General features: G+C 45.9%; 1 protein-coding gene across 1 annotated transcript in view; it reads left to right on the top strand.

The window, feature by feature from the left end:
* LOC142250143 (flavin-containing monooxygenase 5-like) overlaps positions 1 to 15383 on the top strand; it is a 75416-nt gene that overhangs the window by 42962 nt on the left and 17071 nt on the right. The gene's annotated exons all lie outside the window — the stretch shown is intronic.

The following is a 15383-nucleotide window of genomic DNA, read 5'->3' as shown; positions in this document are numbered from 1 at the left end:
CAACTCAGCAAGTTAACCTATCCTTAAAGGTGCTCTATCATCAGAAAATGACCTATTGTTTACATAGGGCTTTTGCGTTCCATATTTTTTAAAACATTTTTAGGTTTATATTTTATATCGTGATCTGTATTAACCCTTTCTTAGCATCTGCCGTGCTTGTCGGGTTCCTTTGTATGATGCAGGTTCAAGAGCTGAGCCCACGTCATCCCTGTCAGAGGCAGATGCCTGCTGTGTAATACAGCCATCATCTAACATCGGCAATCAAAGTCAGTTTCCAACAGGCATTTATGACATGGTATCACCTTTTTCCGTGTACCCGTTGGCTTCCCCTATTGTGCAATATGGCTCACACTGTGGGTAAAATCAGCATGATCGTATGTAGTATGCACCAAACAAAAAATATGGAAAAAACCTGCCCCTGAAAGTGATCCGTTTATGGCTTACTGCATGTGGGCAGAGAGCCGAACTGCCCAATTAGTAACTTCCATTGGGGTTTAGGTCAAGTCCAGGTCCCAAACTGAACTTTTTCAAATGTCTGGCTGAAACGGCCGACCGCACTTCCACGGGTCTACTCATCTCTACTTAAGAGTTATGTTGGCAGGTAATTTTTTGCCATATAGTGAAAGCTGTAAATTTAAACCCCCAAAAGAATGACAGAATTACATTTCCTTCACAATTTCAACAAACCATTTTTTCCCATTTTGCCAGTTTAACAATTACATTTTTTTTTTTTAAATAGAGATAGTCAATTTTTTTTATATGTTTATAACTCATATCACACCATTGCCACTTAGTGGCACATGTTGCATCCCCTTCCTACCAATACCACTACCCAAGCCCTGACATATACAGTCATAGCCGACTGTGTTGGCACCCTTGAAGTTGTTCCAGAAAAAAGTATTTCTCCCAGAAAATTATTGAAATTACACCTGTTTTGTTATACACATATCTATTTCCAATGTGTGTATTGAAACAGCACAAGAAAAAAAAGCATATTAAACATAATTTCACACAAAACCCCAAAATGGGCCGGACAAAATTGTTGGTACCCTCAACTTGAAACTGGAATAAATAACTGCAATCAATCGCTTCCTATAACCATCAACAGCTTCTTACAACTCAACGGGAATTTTGGACTCTTCTTTTGAAAACTGCTCCAGGTCTTTCATATTTGAAGGCACCTTCTCCCAATCGCAATTTTAAGATTTAAGATCTCTTCACAGGTGTTCAATGGGCTTTAGATCATTACTCATTGCTGCCACTTCAGAACTCTCCAGAGCTTTGTTTCGATCCAATTCTGTGGGATTCATGAAGTATGTTTGGGGTTAGGGTTATAGTCCTGCTGGTAGACCCATGACTTAAGACACAAACCCAGCTTTCCCACACTCGGCACTACATTACAACCCAAAATGCTTTTGGTAATCTTCAGATTTCATGATGTCTTGCACATAGTCAAGACACCCAGTGCCAGAGGCAGCAAAACAACCATAAAACAACTTTAAATTTCCACCATATGTCACTGTGAGCACTGTGTTCTTATTTTGTAGGCTTCATTCCGTTTTCAGTAAACAGTAGAGTGATCTGATTTACCAAAAGCTCTATCTTGGTCTCATCTGTGCAGAAGAAGCTTTCCTAGAAGGATTTTGGCTTACTCATGTACATTTTGGCAAACTATAGTCTAGCTTTTTTATGTCTCTGTGTCAGCAGTGGGGTCCTTCTGGGTCTCCTGCCATAGCGTTTCATTTCATTTAAATGTTGACAGTTTGCGTTGACACTGATGCACCCTGACCCTGCGGGACAGCTTAAATTTGAAGCTTGATTAGGGCTGCTAATCCACTATCCAGACTATCCTGCATTGCAACCTTTCAACAATTTTTGTCCACATCCAGGGAGATTAGCTACAGTGTAATAGGTTATAAACTTCTTGATTATGTTTAGCACCGCGAACAAAGGAACATCAAGATATGTGGAGGCGGACTTGTAGCCGCACACAGCACAGAGACTACAGCAATCTTTGCAGGTAGAATATATATATATATATATATATATATATATATTTATTTACACATACACACACACACACACGTAGATCTGATTAACGGGACTGATTAACGGATCATCAAAAAAACTATTTTTTATATAATAAAAACACTGCAGAAAAATCGTAGAGGACAATTACCCCCCCCCCCTTTTTTGTCTTAATTTGCACAAGAGGCGGTAGCCACCGGCCGGGGCTCCACTTATATTTTCCAAAATTATATTTTAATATCACAGTTAATACATTCTGAATATAATTTATACAGTTTTACGTGTGTTGTGCATGATCCTTGTATTTATTTGTGTGCAATATTATCTGGTATAATTTATATACACCTTATGAGAAAATATAAAATACAAATCTCCGTTTTGGTCTATTAACAATAACCTCAGTTTAGCACAGGTTTTTATATATATATATATATATATATATATATAAATATATGTTTTATAACCTTTGAGATTGTTGACATTTTTCATCAATTTTGGTTCTCAGTATCGCACAGTTCTCTTCTTTCTTCTCTCTATGCTTAGTATGGCGCACACACAGAGACGCAATGCCTAGATTGAATCAACGTCTCCTCTTATTACCTTGTTTCAGCTGTCATTTCCATATTGCCCACACTTGTTACTTGCTACAGGTGAGTTTGAACGAGCATCACATGCTTGAAACAACGTTTTTACCCACAATTTTGGAAAGGTGCCAACAATTTTGTCTGGTCCATTTTTGTGGTTTTGTGTGAAATTATGTCCAATTTGCCTTTTTTTCTCACATTTTTTGTGTGTTGTTCCAATACACATAAAAGAAATAAACATTTATATGATAAAACGTGTAATTGGAATATTTTTTTTCGAGAAATACTTTATTTTCTGGAAATATTTCAAGGGTGACAACACTATCAACCATGACTTTATTAATCATTATATCTGTAACTGTGATAATCTGCTACATCCTGATATCAAAACAGATACTTAACTCAAATGCTTTGAAGAGTCTTGATAAGTTTGTCCAAGGTTGGACAACGTTTGTTACTGTCTTAAAAGGGATTTACCTAAATTGCAAGTAAGGGTACCTTCACACTTAGCGATGCAGCAGCGATCCGACCAGCGATCTGACCTGGTCAGGATCGCTGCTGCATCGCTACATGGTCGCTGGTGAGCTGTCAAACAGGCAGATCTCACCAGCGACCAGTGAACAGCCTCCAGCCAGCAGCGACGTGCAAGCGACGCTGCGCTTGCACGGAGCCGCCGTCTGGAAGCTGCGGAGACTGGTAACTAAGGTAAACATCGGGTATGGTTACCCGATGTTTACATTAGTTACCAGCGCACAGCTGTGTGTGCAGGGAGCAGGGAGCCGCGCACACTGAGCGCTGGCTCCTTGCTCTCCTAGCTACAGTACACATCGGGTTAATTAACCCGATGTGTAATGCAGCTACATGTGCAGAGAGCAGGGAGCCGCGCACACCGCTTAGCGCTGGCTCCTTGCTCTCCTAGCTGCTGTACACATCGGGTTAATTAACCCAATGTGTACAGCAGCTACATGTGCAGAGAGCCGGAGCCGGCAGCACAGGCAGCGTGAGAGCTGCAGAGGCTGGTAACTAAGGTAAATATCGGGTAACCACCTTGGTTACCCGATGTTTATCTTGGATACAGCTTACCTCAGCTGTCAGACGCCGGCTCCTGCTCCCTGCTCGCTTCATTTGTCGCTCTCTCGCTGTCACACACAGCGATCTGTGTGTCACAGCGGGAGAGCGGCTTTGAAGAAAACGAACCAGGGCTGTGTGTAACGAGCAGCGATCTCGCAGCAGGGGCCAGATCGCTGCTCAGTGTCACACACAGCGAGATCGCTAATGAGGTCACTGCTGCGTCACAAAAAGCGTGACTCAGCAGCGATCTCGGCAGTGAGCTCGCTGTGTGTGAAGCACCCCTAATGCTGTGAATAGGCAATAACTTGCTGATCTCTGGGGGTCCAACTACTAGGACCCCAATTATCCTAATAATAGAGATGCGGACCTCCAAGAACAAGGCTCTGCCGAGCACTTTTTTCCTGTTGAATCTCCTGCTGCTCTACTGCCAACTGTTTGCTGCTCCTGAAATGATAACTACAGGCAAATACTGGTGATTGCCTGCAGTGTTCATCTGCATCAATGAGATATCACTTGCAGCTCTGTCAATAAAGACAGGAGTAGAGCAACAGTGAAGTTGCCCTGAGGTGTCAGGAGAGTCAACAATTATCTTCTTTTTATTTTGTATTACAACATTGCTTATCTTTTCCTTGATCTCATAAACCCTTTAGCAGAAGACGTAATATATTTCTTGTAGCAATTTCAATGTTAAAGAATGTAAAATCTTGTAACTATAAAAATTATAGACCATGCAGACATGTTAATATATGTAAATGATGAAAACCTTGAAACAAAACTTTCAAAATGTCATGATTTATTAATTTCTGAGTATGAATACCACATACAGAAATACATGCACTTAAATGCCTTGGTGTGCTTAAAGTGAAGTTATCAGTAGAGATGAGCGAACCGGTCGCGGTTCGGTTCGAGGTCGGTTCGCCGAACGGAGCTCCCGTTCGAGTTCGGTTCGTCGAACGTTCGACGAACCGAACTCGAACTGCATAGGAAACAATGGCAGGCATTCACAAACACATAAAAACACCTAGAAAACACCCTCAAAGGTGTCCAAAAGGTGACAAACAACTCACAACACAACACAAACACATGGGAAAGTGACAAGGACAAATTCTCATGCGAAAACAAAACAGCGTTACGAGGAAAAAGAGGACGAGACACAGATATAGGCATGGCATGCCCTTCTAAAATTATGTAAAACACCGCAAGGTGACTCCAAGCGGAGTCTCCCTTTTTTTCCAAAAATTGTGCCCCACACACACCCACCCATTCAGTGGCAGCACTTGTGCCCTAATTGTACACTTCACAGCTAGATTTGCATCAAGCACATTCAAAAATACGCCATACTTAACCGTCCCCAGGATGACACCGGGGTAGGTAGCAAAGTCTTTCCTGATCCCAGCTCTGTTCATCTTGGATCATTTTTAAAAAACACTGTAAGCAAGGGTTACTCCAAGCGGAGTCTCCCTTTTTTTCCAAAAATTGTGCCCCCCACACACCCACCCATTCAGTGGCAGCACTTGTGCCCTAGTTGTACACTTCACAGCTAGATTTGCATCAAGCACATTCAAAAATACGCCATGCTTAACCGTCCCCAGGATGACTCCGGGGTAGGTAGCAAAGTCTTTCCTGATCCCAGCTCTGTTCATCTTGGATCATTTTTAAAAAACACAGCAAGTAAGGGTTACTCCAAGCGGAGTCTCCCTTTTTTTCCAAAAATTGTGCCCCACACACACCCACCCATTCAGTGGCAGCACTTGTGCCCTAGTTGTACACTTCACAGCTAGATTTGCATCAAGCACATTCAAAAATACGCCATACTTAACCGTCCCCAGGATGACACCGGGGTAGGTAGCAAAGTCTTTCCTGATCCCAGCTCTGTTCATCTTGGCTCCTTTAAAAAAACACTGTAAGCAAGGGTTACTCCAAGCGGAGTCTCCCTTTTTTTCCAAAAATTGTGCCCCACACACACCCACCCATTCAGTGGCAGCACTTGTGCCCTAGTTGTACACTTCACAGCTAGATTTGCATCAAGCACATTCCAAATCCACAAGCATTTACTCTCCCCAGGATGACACAAGGGTAGTAAATTCCTGGTGGATCCATGACTTGTTCATTTTGATGAACGTTAGTCTGTCCACATTGTCACTGGACAGACGCGTGCGCTTATCTGTCAGCACACACCAAGCAGCTCTGAAGACACGTTCAGAGACAACGCTGGCAGCTGGACACGACAAAATCTCCAAGGCGTAACTGGAGAGCTCTGGCCATTTTTCTAGATTTGAAGCCCAAAATGAGCAAGGCTCCATTTGCAAAGTCATGGCATCGATGTTCATTTGGAGATACTCCTGTATCATCCTCTCCAGCCGTTGACTATGTGTCAGAATTGTTGTCTCTGGTGGCCTTGCAAAGGAGGGTCTAAAAAAATTATGAAAAGATTCCATAAAATTGCTGTTACCAGCACCAGATACAGTCCTACTGGTACGGGTAGACTGTTGAAGATGACGAGACCGTCCCATGTTTGTCAAGTTACAACTGGGAGATTCACTCCCTGCACCTGCACGGTTGTTTGGTGGAAAAGCCGAGCTAAGATCGAGTAACAGCTTCTGCTGATACTCCTGCATACGTACGTCCCTTTCTATGGCTGGAATTATGTCACAAAATTTGGACTTGTACCGGGGATCTAATAGTGTGGCAAGCAAGTAGTCATCATCACTTCTAATTTTGACAATACGAGGGTCATGTTGGAGGTAATGCAACAAGAAGGCACTCATGTGTCTTGCGCAGCCATGCGGACCAAGTCCACGCTGTGTTTATGGCATAGAGGTGCTACCCGTTCTTTCTTCCTCTGACATCTCCCCCCAACCTCTTTCATTTCGCCTGCTACCATGCGCCCTTGTTGATTCCTGTCCTCCATGGTCCCATGCCTGCCGCGTTGGTGATGATGAACATCTGGACCTTGGTGATGTTGTAAGGGGTGGGCAGTCCCCATAGAAACTGTGCAGGAGGGAGGAGGAGCCGGCAGCTTAGGGGGAAGAGAGAGTGTGTGTGTGGAAAGGCAGTTGATTCCGGGACAGGGGAGAAGGAACAGCCAGGGGCAGAGTGTGGAGCTGACTGGGCAGAAAGAAAGAAAGAAGAGAAGAAGAGAAGAAGTGTCCTCAAGGGTGAAGCAGAATTGGTGTGGGTCCAGTCTGTGTTAGCCGGAGTGGGAGCCTAGGTGAAGTGGAGTAGCCGGGCACATCCCCACTAGAGGAGACAACAAGGAAAGATTTCCCCGGACAGGAATTGTGACCGTGCGCTACAAGATCCGTGCATTGAGCTGTCTGTGAAACTCTGTGCAATAAAGATGTCGTTTGGTTTATCTGAACCCTGCCTGAAGAGTCTTCCTGCGGCTGACAGTATGCTCTTTTCCACCACACTCTGCCCCACAGAACAATCCCCTGTCCCAATAGTGACGGCGGAGCCGGGGGTAAGCCTGATAGAAAAAGGGGCCACGACTACAATCCCCGAGGCACCCCTGGCACCCCGTTACATGTGGAGTAGTCGGCAGGATCCGGATTATTGGCGAAGGGTCCCGGTCCCATGGTGGGAAGAAGAACAAGTGGTGCCTACGGCGTTGGACCAGGCACAAGATGGCGGCAAGATGGCCGCCGTCTTCACGAGTACAGTGAGCGCGCGAAGAATTGGCGCCAAACGAAAGACCCTGAGTTGGCCGGCGAAGAAAAAGAAGTACAGAGTACGCCGTCCAAAGAGGGGAGGTGCTGGCCCTAAGATGTTACTGAAAACATGTGAAGAGGGTGGCAGTGCAGAAAAAAAGAAGAGTCGCTTATGCTGGGTTGATTTGATGTGCGAGACTGGGGGTGGAGTCTATGCAAGAGCGGGAAAAGAAGGCCCGTCTCCACCTTCCCCAGTATCTCCACTGTCCCCGGCGCCATTACAGAAAGAGCTGCAGGAGACGCCAACTCAACAACTGACCTCAAGCGAGATGGAAACTCCGACGAAGCAGCGAGCTGCAGCGGACGCGCTGGTGGCAACCAGCCTGGGGAGAGGACGCCCGAAGAAGTCTACGGTCGGGGAAGCCCTGACTATTAAACTACAGGCTGTGCCAGGAGGCCCGGAGCGGCCCGCGAAAGTAACGTGGGTCACTTCCTGGGATGCCGTGACCGGTGAAACCTCCACGGAAGTCCGGGCCACCTATAAAACAATACTGCAGCCGGGAAGCGAGGTACCGGGAGCACCCCTCCAGAGTCCGGAGGTGGTTGCGCCTGACCAAGCAAGACCTCCAGTCCTTACAGAAGTTCTTACCTCGGGAGAGCAGCATGCCCCAGAATTGGAGGAGGACTTTATTGCTTGTGTTCTTGCCTTCAAAGACCGGGAGCACCTGTTATAGTCTCCGGGCAGAAGATCAGCAAAGACCGGGAGTGCCTGCTGAGGGCCTCCGGGCACGTTGTCTACAAAGACCGGGAGCTCCCTCGGAGGGACTCCGGGCACAGAACTTGTGCGTCGGTGGTTGTCCCTTCCTCATTAAAGTTTTAAAGTTTTATCCAAAGTTTGCATATTGCTCAGTTTCTGTTTTTCAGGTGCGGGCCTTGCCGGGAGGCTAAGGCAGAAAGAGGGGAGGAATGTAAGGGGTGGGCAGACACCTTACAAAGAGGTGCAGTGTTTCCCCCTGAAGCTACCCCCGCTGGGGTAGACAAAGCTGTTGATGTTTTATGTTGATGTTTTATTGTAATTGCACGGTTTTAGTGGGTTTCCCCTAGAGCCCGGGTGGGACGGCTGTCCCCATAGAAACTGTGCAGGAGGGAGGAGGAGCCGGCAGCTTAGGGGGAAGAGAGAGTGTGTGTGTGGAAAGGCAGTTGATTCCGGGACAGGGGAGAAGGAACAGCCAGGGGCAGAGTGTGGAGCTGAGTGGGCAGAAAGAAAGAAAGAGAAAGAAAGAAGGGAAGAAGAGAAGAAGTGTCCTCAAGGGTGAAGCAGAATTGGTGTGGGTCCAGTCTGTGTTAGCCGGAGTGGGAGCCTAGGTGAAGTGAAGTAGCCGGGCACATCCCCACTAGAGGAGACAACAAGGAAAGATTTCCTTGGACAGGAATTGTGACCGTGCGCTACAAGATCCGTGCATTGAGCTGTCTGTATAACTCTGTGCAATAAAGATGTCGTTTGGTTTATCTGAACCCTGCCTGAAGAGTCTTCCTGCGGCTGACAGTATGCTCTTTTCCACCACACTCTGCCCCACAGAACAATCCCCTGTCCCAATAGTGACGGCGGAGCCGGGGGTAAGCCTGATAGAAAAAGGGGCCACGACTACAATCCCCGAGGCACCCCTGGCACCCCGTTACAATGTTGTTGTGTCTTGAGCATATGAATCCTCCTGTAGTTCCTCCCCTTCCTGTTGTCTCACCCCCTGACTCCGAATAGTGTTTAGCGTGTGCTCCAGCATGTAAATGACTGGAATTGTCATGCTGATAATGGCATTGTCAGCGCTAAACATATTCGTCGCCATGTCAAAACTGTGCAGAAGGGTGCATAGGTCCTTGATCTGAGACCACTCCATCAGGGTGATCTGTCCCACCTCTGCATCTCGTTGGCCCAGGCTATACGTCATGACGTATTGCACCAGGGCTCGGCGGTGCTGCCACAGTCGCTGTAACATGTGGAGAGTCGAATTCCAGCGTGTCGGCACATCGCATTTCAGGCGATGAACTGGCAGGCCGAAAGACTTCTGGAGCGATGCAAGTCGCTCAGCTGCGGCGCTTGAACGGCGGAAGTGAGCAGACAGTTTTTGTGCCCTGGTCAGAAGGCCATCTAGGCCGGGATAGTGTGTTAAAAATTGCTGGACAACAAGGTTCAACACGTGAGCCATACAAGGTACGTGTGTCACCTTGCCCAGGCGAAGGGCCGCACCCAGGTTTGCAGCATTGTCGCACACGGCCTTACCAGGCTGCAGGTTGAGTGGAGACAACCATTTATTAAACTCGGACCGCAGAGCTGACCACAGCTCCTCAGCTGTGTGACTCTTATTCCCAAGACATGTCAAGCTAAAGACCGCCTGATGCCGTTGCGCTCTGCTGCCAGCATAGTAATGAGGGGTGCGTGATTCCTTCTGCGCACTGAGAACGCAGGTGGCCTGACCAGGCAGGCTTGGGGCGGAGGTGGAGGACACAGATGAGGTGGAGGAGGCAGAAGCAGTGGCGGAACTTGGACAGACAGAGGATTGACACACAAGTCGTGGGGATGGCAAGACTTGTGCAGCAGACCCTTCACCATCTATCACCATAGTTACCCAGTGCCCAGTCAGCGACATGTAACGTCCCTGTCCATGCTTACTGGTCCAAGTATCAGTGGTGAAATGCACCCGTTCACACACAGAGTTTCTCAAGGAAGCGGTGATGTTGTGTGCGACATTCTGGTGTAGCGCGGGCACACCTTTCTTAGAGAAGTAGTGGCGACTAGGCATCTGGTACTGGGGCACAGCGACAGACATAAGGTCTCTAAAATCCTGTGTGTCCACTAGGCGGAAAGGCAGCATTTCGGTAGCCAAGAGCTTACAGAGGGATAGAGTCAACCTCTTAGCTTTGTCATGGGTCGCAGAAAATGGCCTTTTATTTGACCACATCTGAGAGACAGAGATCTGGCTGCTGTGTGTAGACGGTGTTGAGTAGGGTGTCCCTGGAAAAATGCAGGTTTGTGAGGAAAGTGCAGGCGGAGACATGATGTTGCCTTCATCTAACGTTGGTGCTATCGATGTCTGAGAGAGCTGTACACACTCACTTGTTTCCCCTTCCAAACCAACTGACGACCTACCAAGCAAACTGCCTGTTGCGGTTACAGTGGTGGAAGTTGTGTGTGGAAAACCAGGTGTGACAGCTGTCCCCACAGTCCTAGAAGATGAAGAGCACGCGGATGCACTGGAAGGGGCAGGGCGTGGATGGTTCGCTCCGCTAGGCCGCATTGCAGCACGGTGAACTTCCCACTGGGACCTATGATATTTATTCATGTGACGATTCATGGAAGAAGTTGTCAAACTGCTGAGGTTTTGACCTCTACTAACAGAATCACGACAAATTTTACACATCACATAATTTGGGCGATCTTTTTTTATGTCAAAAAAGGACCAGGCTAGGCAAGGCTTAGAGGGCATGCGACCTGCTGAGCCCCCCCGACTAGTGCTCAGAGGCAGAGTGGTGGCTGATGATGCAGTTGTAGACGTGCTACCAGTGCTCCGACTCTGTCCAGGAAGGCGCAAGGTAACTTCGTCATCGGTTGCATCCTCCTCCACCGCCTCTGTTGACCTCCTCGAGTGCCTGACTGGGGGTTGACAGTAGGCGGGATCTAGAACTTCATCATCAATTGTTGTGTTTGCACTCCCCTCCCCCTCAGACCGAGCCTCTTCTTGCCCTGACCGAATATTTAAGTTGTCATCCCAATCTGGTATCTGCGTCTCATCGTCATCAGTATGTTCCTCATTGTCTATAACCACAGGTGTTACAGTTTGTGACAAAGGGTCAACATTATGCTCAGAAACTTGGTCCTCACGGCCTGAATCAGAGTCACAAAGGTTCTGGGCATCACTGCAGACCATTTCCTGGTCTGTACTCACTGTAGCTTGGGAGCAGACCTCTGATTCCCAGGCTATAGTGTGACTGAACAGCTCTGCAGACTCAGCCATCTCAGTTCCACCATACTGTGCAGGTCTGATGGAGACTTCAGAGCTGGGAGAAAGCAAGTTTGATTGGGATGACAACTCAGAGGACTGGTGTTTTTTGGATGCGGTACTTGAAGTGGCTGAGAGGGCACTTGTTGGACCACTTGAGATCCATTCAAGCATTTTCCTTTTTTGGCCATCATCTACCTTTGTTCCTGTTGTTCGTGTCCGTAAAAAAGGGAGCACATCGGATTGTCCACGGTAAGTAGTAGACATCTTACTTTTGCTGGTAGATGGTCTATCTTCAGCAGATGATAATGGAGCTTTGCCACCTTCCCCACGGACAAACCATTTTTTTTCCTTTTCCACCACGCCTCTTCCCCTTTCCACCAGCATCTGTCATTTTGCCACTCATGTTGATTGCAACAAGATTGTGCACTGAAAATGTGGTAGTAAAAATTGAGAGGTGGTGTAGATTGCAGCGGTGGTCTAGCTTTATTAACAGCAGAATAATAAAGAATAAAGATCCCTGACAATGCAACTACGGCCCTTAAACTAGCAGCATAAATTGCTAGTGTAATGGCTTAGTTAGAATGAGTTGGAGTGTGCAATGCAGGCAGACGTGCTGCAAATATCTGTGCACTACTGGGACCATACAGAAGTCCAATAGCCACGTTTAGGATGCCACTAGGTTCACTCAGTGTTTGCTAGTATAATGGCTTAGTTATAATGAGTTTGAGTGTGCAATGCAGGCAGACGTGCTGCAAATATTTTTGCACTACTGGGACTATACAGAAGTCCAATAGCCACGTTTAGGATGCCACTAGGTTCACTCAGTGTTTGCTAGTATAATGGCTTAGTTATAATGAGTTTGAGTGTGCAATGCAGGCAGACGTGCTGCAAATATCTTTGCACTACTGGGACTATACAGAAGTCCAATAGCCACGTTTAGGATGCCACTAGGTACACTGAGTGTTTGCTAGTATAATGGCTTAGTTATAATGAGTTGGAGTGTGCAATGCAGGCAGAGGTGCTGCAAATATCTGTGCACTACTGGGACTATACAGAAGTCCAATAGCCACGTTTAGGATGCCACTAAGTTCACTCAGTGTTTGCTAGTATAATGGCTTAGTAACAATGAGTTGGAGTGTGCAAAGGGCAGGAGGGTACAGTGGCAGGGTTGTGGGTCTCTGGGTAGAGGAAAGGAAGCCTGCCCTTCTATCCCTCCTAATGGGGAAATGCAGCGAGGAAATCCCTGACCTTAGCTACACAGACGCTGTCATCTTGTGTAGCTGTTAAACTCTGTTTTCAGGACCTGTCACCTATGGCTCTGACCCTGCCGGTATGAGCCCTTAAAAGGACTGATAGAAAGTGCTATCCCTAAGCTGTCCAGCGCTGTGTATGGAGCGTAATACAGCTGTATCGGCGATAGGAGCTGCGCCAGTGATGTCTGACACCAAGGACGCAGAAGAGATAATGGCGTCCGGACGGGCAGATACTCGTTTTTATAATGCAGGGACATGTGACATGGACATCCTATCACACATGCCGTTGCTTCTCTGCCTAAAAGTCCACTTAGCTGTGTGTGTGTCTGGGATTGGCTGACATGCTGGCCCGCCCCACTACACGCGCGCGCTTAGGGAAGGAAGACAAGGAAAAAAAAAAAAAATGGCGATCGCCATTATACATACAGCAGTGATCTGAATGCGCTGTTCCCGCACACTATACACTGAAATGTCATAATAGTGTGAGTCACAGAGTGACTTACACTATTACAGCGGAATGCCAGCTAGGAATTAGCTGTTTTTTTTGCTGCTAGAACCGTTCTCGAACGTATCTAGAACTATCGAGCTTTTGCAAAAAAGCTTGAGTTCTAGTTCGATCTAGAACAGCCCCCAAAATCACTCGAGCCGCGAACTGGAGAACCACGAACCACGAACCGTGCTCAACTCTAGTTATTAGTGGTTGTCTAAGAAATGTTTCATCACTCTAAATGCACTAAGGCACAGCATCCAGAGCCATTTCTGGCATTTCCTTTTGAGATGACATCACCCATTGAGCACATCTGAGAGAAATCCGATTGCTCCTGGGTTATTGGAGAATTAGACGTATGACCTGTTCCATCACCAAATCAATGTATAAACGAGGTGTTAGCGTAACTTGAATGAAGACTAAGGTGGTTGGACTCTGGTTACCATACATTATACCACCCCACAGCATAACCTTAGGAGTATCCAGCATTGTATTCCTTTATGAAGACCTCTCATGGTGTTACCCATGAAGCCTCATTACATTAAAAAAAATGGCATGTAGTGATCGATTCTGTTCTTCAATTGAAATTAGATGTCACATACGAAGTCTATGACCTCAAAAAGTGTCTACACAAACCCTCATGAGGCTCATGAGCTATTTGTTCAGCTACACTGATGAGCGAAAGGGTCACACAGTGTTTTAAACTTTTGACTTTCTGGCTCCATATCTCATGAGCAGGAGACTCTCTTCATTTTATAGACAATCATCCTGGCTATCTAATATATAGATTTGACTTGCAACTATTTAACATATAATTAGTTATGTATCTTGTCATGTCACGCCATTGTTACTGTTTTGCTCCTAAAGATCTAAATTTAAATTTGTATTATTTTGTTAGTAATTTGTAAATCCACTTTTGGCTTTTAACACTGTCTGAATCCTTCTGGGCATGCTCTCGATCAGATTCAAGCATGTCTCGACTGATATCTGATCCCAGGTCTCTTCCACCGCTAACAAATGTTGGTGCATACTTGTCGGCTCACTTGGGTATGTATACAGCTTTTTCTTCAACTCTACCCACAAATGTTCAATTGGATTGAGGTCTGGGGACTGTGGGGGCCATTCCAGCTCCTTTATTTCATTGTTATTGAACCATTTCTTTGCCAATCTCGATGTATGCTTCGGGTCGCTGTCCTACTGAAACACTATTTCATCTTTTTCATGCCCATAGTACTTGAGTGTACGAAGTAACTTGTCTTCTAGGATACTCACACACAGCACAGCAATGAGACCACCGTCGATCTTGGTCAAAAATCCAACGCCTTTGGCTGTGAAAAAACCCCATATCATCAGGCTTCCTCCATTGAACTTGACAGTTCCTTCAATTTATTGATCTGGTAACCATTTTTTCCTTGATTCTTCCAGATCCATTTGCACCCATCAGAGCCTAGTTTATTGACTTTCGTCTCATCGCTCCAAATCACTCGTTTAAAATCATCTACTGTCCACTTTTTGTATTTTTGCAAACTCGAGCTGATGCTTCTTATGACAATATTGAAATTGAGGCTTCTTCACCTTTTTGTGGGCCACAATAGTATAACATGCATACGGTGCTTGCATGGACGTTTGTGATATTTCTAATATGAAGTATACGAGCCAACTCCACTGTCTTGCACCAGAACTGATAGACCCTGTGATGAGCCAACTTTTTTACTCTGATATTTTGCTTGGACGTCCACCTCTTGGCTTTTGAATGTATGGACGGACTTCATTTCATATTCTTATACTGTCATGGCACTCACATGATGCAGTTTGTCAATTTTCTTGGCCAAAATATATCACTATATCACCTTTTAAAATAGGGCTGGATGATTTCCTCAGTACATACAACATTGTTGGTTATAAATGATTTAATGACAAAATATATCATTGGTGGAGGAAGGTTGATCTAGATGGACCTAGGTCTTTTTTCAACCTTTGTAACTATGAGATCGTTATTGATAAACTGGATAATGAGATTTCTCTTTTTTTGGGAAATCTTCATGGCTGCTTCTTGATTCGAACCAGTGACTTTCACTTGGGAAGCAACCTAATAACACACTGAGCTATTAGGGAATGTGAGAACAGGTTGTAATTTGTAATAAATAGGGAGAAAGATTTTTGTACTACCAGGAGCAGAACAGTAACAATGCAGTGACATGACAAGAACCTGGATAACTAAGCATATGCTAAATAGTCGCATGTCAAATTTATGTATGAGATCGCCAAGATGATTGTTCATAAAATTAAGGTAGTCTCATGTTCGAAGCTGT

The sequence above is a fragment of the Anomaloglossus baeobatrachus genome, chromosome 8 (assembly GCF_048569485.1).
Source record: "Anomaloglossus baeobatrachus isolate aAnoBae1 chromosome 8, aAnoBae1.hap1, whole genome shotgun sequence".
Classification (NCBI taxonomy): Eukaryota; Metazoa; Chordata; class Amphibia; order Anura; family Aromobatidae; genus Anomaloglossus; species Anomaloglossus baeobatrachus.
This window is presented reverse-complemented; position numbering and strand designations above follow the sequence as displayed.